Raw genomic sequence first — 6,677 nt, forward strand, 5'->3', positions numbered from 1 at the left:
GCGTTCTCTCTTTCCTGTTCAAGCTCAGAGGAAGCAAGTTTACACGGTTGTCTAAGATTAGTCACAACGCTAGCCGGAACCACACGAAACAGGAACAGCAAAATAGTATGGCCGAATGAATTAAAGGCACCCCGTGCTCATGTGAACTGTTTGACTCACCATCTGGCAATGTTGAACTTTTGCGTCGTAAATTCACAGCTCAGAATTTTGATACCAGTCCCTTTAATCAATCCAAAGAAATTGATTGACGGATTGAGCTCCTAACTTAAGCATAATTAAATGATTTGATCGACGAAAATAACGAATAAATGCATACGTAATATCGACCGAGTAGGCTCTTGTCCTTCGAAAACATGGCTGTGCCCATGTATTTCTTCTAAGTCCCATGTAAATAAAAGGCATCTGTACAGGTTTTGTGTGTGTGTGTGTGTGCATCTGTACAGTTCATTCCGTGACTTTAAAGATATCTAAAATAAGTTGTTATGCTTACAAGTGCTGGTTCTGCAAAATTTGAGGCTAACATTTGCAGTGAATTCTGAGTTATGAATTTACGAAGCTAAAGTTCAACATTACCTACTCTTAGATCACATGCCGAACCATCCTGAACTCAGGTCAAAATGAGTTCGGCTCATTCTCTCCCTGACAGGATGCCTTGAGTTTCCTTGTCTGGCAAGGAAACCGATTTTAATTATTTTTTTTTTAACATATCTAGAGCTTTTTGTAATGCATTATTGATATAAGCAGATTCGCGGTCGTCGATAATGATTTTTCACGGTGTTTTGTAATTTTTAAATTACAAAGGAATTGATATGTAAGACAGTTTCAAGTGAGCTATTTTTCGCGGCTGTATTTACTGTGCAAATAACTCTAAATATGGCATAAGTGTCACGTGATAATCAAACGTTTGGTTTCGGCGCTCACTGGAGCAGACGATTTTTTCTGTAACCAGTTGACAGTGATGAAACCATATAGGCTATTACGGTCTCCTTCCGGCAGCAGTCCCAAAATGTCGACTTGTTTTGACCTAAGAACGATGTCTTTATCATAACTGTGAAGAACAGAACGGAGATCACTGTCGAAGTCGGCCAATCTGCAATCATTTTCGTCTCGCGAACACTGATCTCAAATTTAGATCATGCTCGCGAAAAACATGTGGGAGATAACTCTGTATTTTTGTATTGATAGATTCGCGTAGGACTGTAGCGTCCTGTCAGAGAGACAACTGGCAATAGCCGTGCAGCGATGCTTATCAGAATGATGCTGAACATGAACAGCCGGGGATGACTCTGTGTACAATGGAACTATTTTGTAATGAATTCATTTCGTGAAAACCACCAGCGCCTTTTAAAGAAAATATTTCACAAAAATACCCCTAGTGTGACACTAATCATTGTTCTAACAGGCTACTAATCTTTATTATGTGCACTTAACCCATCTAAAACCAGTCAAAGTAAAAACCCCTTCCCTTGAATATAGTTCCCATCACGATTTCAGATCTGGCCAGGCTTTTACTTTTGACAAGAACCTCCCTCCACTTGGTGACATACCTAAACTGAACAGCCTGGGTTATGTCTGCGCACCATGTGCATTTTTGATGAATTAATTGCGTAAAAGCCAATGGCGGCATTTTAAGAAATGATTATATGCACACACAAAATCAAATACCCGCAGCAAGCATTTAGGTTTTTTTATATTTTTTTTTATAGTTTTTTGTTTAAATCTGCGCAAATGGAGCGATCACATCTGAGAACTAAGGTGAGCTGAACTGTTTTCACGATGTCAATGACCAGAGGCTTGGAGATACTGTGAAAAGATTAACTGCAACTTTCTTCTTTTTTGTGTGTGGACGAGTTTCACAAAATACAGGAAACAATATGATAAAAGTGAAAATTGTAGTCAAACAATTTTTTTGTAAAAAGACAATAAATATTACAAGAGTTAAAATGAATTGAATGTTAAAAAAAAGAAAAGAACAAAAACGAACTGCGCCGTGTATTTTTCTTTTGGCACGAGCAACATCATACCACACTTGCTTTTCTTCTTCTTCCAAGTTCCCGACAACAAATCTCAGTGCGTTTGGGTTTTCTTTGCCGTCTAATAGCTGATTATTTGCATTACACGGATGCTGCGAATATTTTGTTTTCACGAACCTGCATGAGAATGGATGCGAGCAAAGTTTAGCGCCTAACTCTCTTCTGGTTACGCATCAATGTTCAATATCCCGTCTCGGTAAACACAGACCCTGGCGCGAGAATATCAGCGAGGGTTAAAATAGACAGGGGAGAGAATCGCGAGTCGCGTGTTGTTTTGCTGTGTTTGCTGGGAAGTTCGAGTGTAAAAGGTGTATAGGCTGGTGTAGGTGGGCCAGTTGGGTTGCACTCACAGAAATATTTAAAGTAGAACGAAAAAACCCAACTCGAAAGAAAACTAAATACACACCACAAAATAAAACCACCAATAAAAAAATAAAAAAATAAAAATACCCAGACAAACAAACAAACTACGAAAAGAGCGAAGAACGAAAAGCACAATCAATCTCCCCCCCCCCCCCCAAAAAAAAAAAAAAATCAAGAAGAAGAATTAAAATCGACAGCGACGACTAAAACTAGACGAAGAAAGCCGGGATTCCATAGACGCGAATTTCGCATGCAAACTTCGCAACGCTAGTAAAAAATTCGTGCGCCATACACAAGACAGAAGTCGCAGCACAGGCTTCATGTCTCACCCAGTCACATTATTCTGACACCGGACCAACCAGTCCTAGTACTAACCCCATAATGCCAGACGCCAGGCCGCGGAGCAGCCACTAGATTGCCAATTTTAAAGTCTTAGGTATGACCCGGCTGGGGTTCGAACCCACGACCTCCCGATCACGGGACGGACGCCTTACCACTAGGCCAACCGTGCCGGTGACCGTCTATTGGTCTGCATCATTTTTAGTAAAATAGGAAAACATCGTATCTATAGACGTATGCTCTTTTTCTACGCATGCGAAATTTGCGTACCGAAATTCGGTATGCGAAATTCGCATGTGAAATTCGCGTCTATGGAATCCCGGCTGAAGCCTTGGAACAAAAAAACAAAGAACGACAACAGACTTAAGGCCTTTGAAAAGAGAAAATATTACCCAATATTGACGGACTGTGTGATGATATTTTCTGCTATGGTCTGTTGAGACAGTGATATCAAAATCGAGACCGGAGGTCGAGATTTTGATATCACTGTCGAAACAGACCAATAACAGAAGATATCATCACACAGTCAGTCAATGTTAGATATATTGCTAATTCTCTGGACATTTTGTATTTACTGTAAAGAAATTACAAAAGTATTTGTCTCAGTTTTGGCTGTTCCATATCCCTCCCTCTGATTATTATTTCTTTTTGTTCACTCTTTTCTTGTACTTTTCAGTATTTCAAAATGTCTTTTCTTTCAAAAAGTCTTTAGTCACTTGCTCAACTAAATTCTGGGATCATTACATTTTCATATATATTTGTTTGCTTTTAAATTTAGGTGTTTTTGTTTTTGAAGTGGGGAAGCTTCTTCTTCTTCTTCTGCGTTCGGTGTTGGTGGCCGTGCTAGATCCTCAGACCAGTGGCTGCCAGGAAGTCCGCAGTCTTGCGCAGTTCGTCGGCAGGACCCCAGAGTTTGGCTCCAACACTGGTCTCTTCTTGCCAGAACTTCTGGCGTATTGTCTCTAGATGGGGGCAGTTCTGGAGAATGTGCTCCGGAGTTTGCTCTTCCGAGCCACATTCACAGTGTGCGTCATCCGCAAGGCCCAGTCTCTTGAGGTGTTTCTTCAGCCCATAGTAAAGAGGTCGTCGATATCAAAACTGATATCGACGGAAATGTCGTCGATATCACTTTTGCACTGAGCTCAGTTTTGCCCAATTGACCAATGGAAATCCACGTAACATATGAAATAGCAATATTAACAGCTATTGTGTTTTCAGCGTAGCAATAGGGTCCGATATTTAGACGAGACAAGTATAATGCCGACGAGTCGAAGACGAGTCGCATTATACTTGTTCGAGTCTAAATATCGGACCCTATTGCTACGCTGAAAATACAATAGCGATTATATAGCTGTTCTGACCTTTATTTGTTGTTCCAAACTTACAAAATGACAGTTTTTGCGTCGATGCGTTGATCTCAGGTTTTGATAGCAGACGCCGTTTCTTATGCGCATTAGTTTTGCGCAGGCGCCACACTGACTTTGGAAAAAAACTCGATTTGACAACACAGCTGTTAAACAGCTTTTTATTAGTTCATTCGTATACAACAAAAAGAAGTTTGAGTTTTTTTAATTTTGAACAAGACTACTTATGAAGAAGACCAAAACACAACATCAACGGAAAACTAGAAACAACTGAAGAACTAGGATGCAACAAGGGGAGGAAAAGAGAACAGCTAATCGGCAAAGCGAGCAGACGGCAGCGACGTTTCCAGTTTGGGTGAATGGCATTTATACTTGTCTCGTCATGAAGCGAATTTTTCAACCTCAGTTATAAACGACTACATGAATGTTAGTGCCATGGGTTGTACATCAATACTTCAGAGGGGAAGTGGGGTATTAATTTTAGTGTGGAGTTACGAGATAAGAAAAGCCGAATGCGAAAATTTGTGTCAGTCGGCAACTGTGAACTAAGCTCACAGGCACACAAAAACAGCTCTTCCGTTGTACTCACCTGTTTGTACAACATCTTTCGACTTTGGGCATTTTGTGGTGTTTAGGGACAGAAAATAATAGGTTTAGTCCTGTTTCATCGGGAAGTTAGCAGAAAAGGGTATGCTATCGACATTTGTAAAGCTGAAAAACATTCCCGAGAAGAATTTCAAGTTGTCAGTGTATGCTGTTGTCGATCAGTGAAACATCGTGTGGTACAGGTGGGTAAACCGGAACCATGCGTCTTTGTTATTGACAATATGCTTTTGGATATTGAGAAAAATGGCCGACTTCCGTAGCATTATGCGTTGATGATCGGAAGAGACCATCCAATCACAGCCCCCGAATTCCCCCACGTGTTCATCAGAATAGCTATATATAGAAATGTTTGTGTGTTGACACCAGTGTGTGTACGTGTGCGTGTGTGTGTGTGTGTGTGCGTGTGTGCGTGCGTGCGTGCGTACGTGAGTGTGTAAGTGTGTGTATGTGTGTGTGTGTGTGTGTGTGTGTGTGTGTGTGTGTGTGTACGTGAGTGTGTATGTGTGCTTAAGTATTTGTGTGAGTGTATGCGTGTATGTGTGTGAGTGTGTGTGTGTGCGTACGCGCGTGCGTGCGTGCGTGCGTGCGTACGTACGTGAGTGTGTATTTGTTTGTTTGTGCGTGCGTGCGTGCGCGCATATGTCTGTGTGTCTGCGTGTTTGTGTTAGCCAAGAAAGCAAAAGCTCTGCCCCGTGACGGAAAGTAGGGCAGGGTCGCGTCCTTACCTGCCGTGCCAGGTAATGTCCCCTGAATAATTAAATGGCCAGGTGCCAAGGCCGCTAATTAATTAGATGCTGTCTTAATTGGAATCGTCAGACAGCAGACACCTGTAGAACCCCAGGAAGCTGTCGTAGATAAAACATGTACGATCTTATTTTGGAAAAAAACCAGTAAACAAACCCCAGCGTTATCAGATCAGTGACAGATCAAGTTGTAAATTCTTGTTATCGTAAACATCTAAAATTGATTGTGCCTCATGGCTTTTTCTTGTCTTGCGTTCTAGTATGCCAAGATCTGTGTAATTGTGTGTGTTGTTCGATGATTTTGACGGTTTCCTAAAGAAATGCCAGCAAAAAAAATGAACAGTTCTCACGACAGACATTATCGACAAAACCTTATGACAAAATAAAAAACAAATAATGCCATAGTGTAAGTAGCTAATGCTATGACTTATTCCCCTCAGCAAGCAGCAGACCAAGTGCGCACGGAAAAGATCCTGTAACTCATGTCAGAGTTCGGTGGGTTATAGACACATGAAAATACCAAGCATGCAACCCCCGAAAGTGGCGTGTGACTGCCTAAATGGCAGGGTAAAAACGGTATGTTTATGCACGTACAAACTCACCCGTGCAAAAAACACGAGTGTACGTGGGAGTTTCAGCCCATGAACGCAGAAGAAGAAGAAGAAGAAGAAGAAGAAGAAGAAGAAGAAGAAGAAGAAGAAGAAGAAGAAGAAGAAGTAAGTAGCTGACTTGCACCAAGTTTTGAATTGATCAATCCGCATGTTTGCACCAAAGTTGAAAAAAAATCGACACATAAAACTACTATCATAGCTATTCACAGGTGATTACAAGTTCCAAAACTCAATTCAGTCCCGCAAATGACCCTGGCAGGTCTTCAAGTACCCAAGTATTAAACCCATGATGAAAACTCACACCCGCAAATTTGAAGTAAACCCGTCAAATTTTCACAGGTAATAACTAAAGCCAGGACTAAAAATCAATACAAAACAGCCCCCGCTAAATTTAAACTCTCCTGAAAACTGACGACAGGCAATTACTGTGAGACTACCCCCCCCCCCTCCCCCCTCCCAATTCCCCCAAAGTCAGAGCAAAACCCCTATTACATCCCCGAGTCACACCCCTTTTTGAATTCACATTTTCTTCTAAATAGACCACAGGTAATTACTAAAAGCCCCCCCCCCCCCACCTCCCCCCACCCCTGTCCCAAAATGATTAGAGCACGACCCCCT

Source organism: Littorina saxatilis, linkage group LG3 (genome assembly GCF_037325665.1).
Source record: "Littorina saxatilis isolate snail1 linkage group LG3, US_GU_Lsax_2.0, whole genome shotgun sequence".
In the NCBI taxonomy this organism is placed as follows: domain Eukaryota; kingdom Metazoa; phylum Mollusca; class Gastropoda; order Littorinimorpha; family Littorinidae; genus Littorina; species Littorina saxatilis.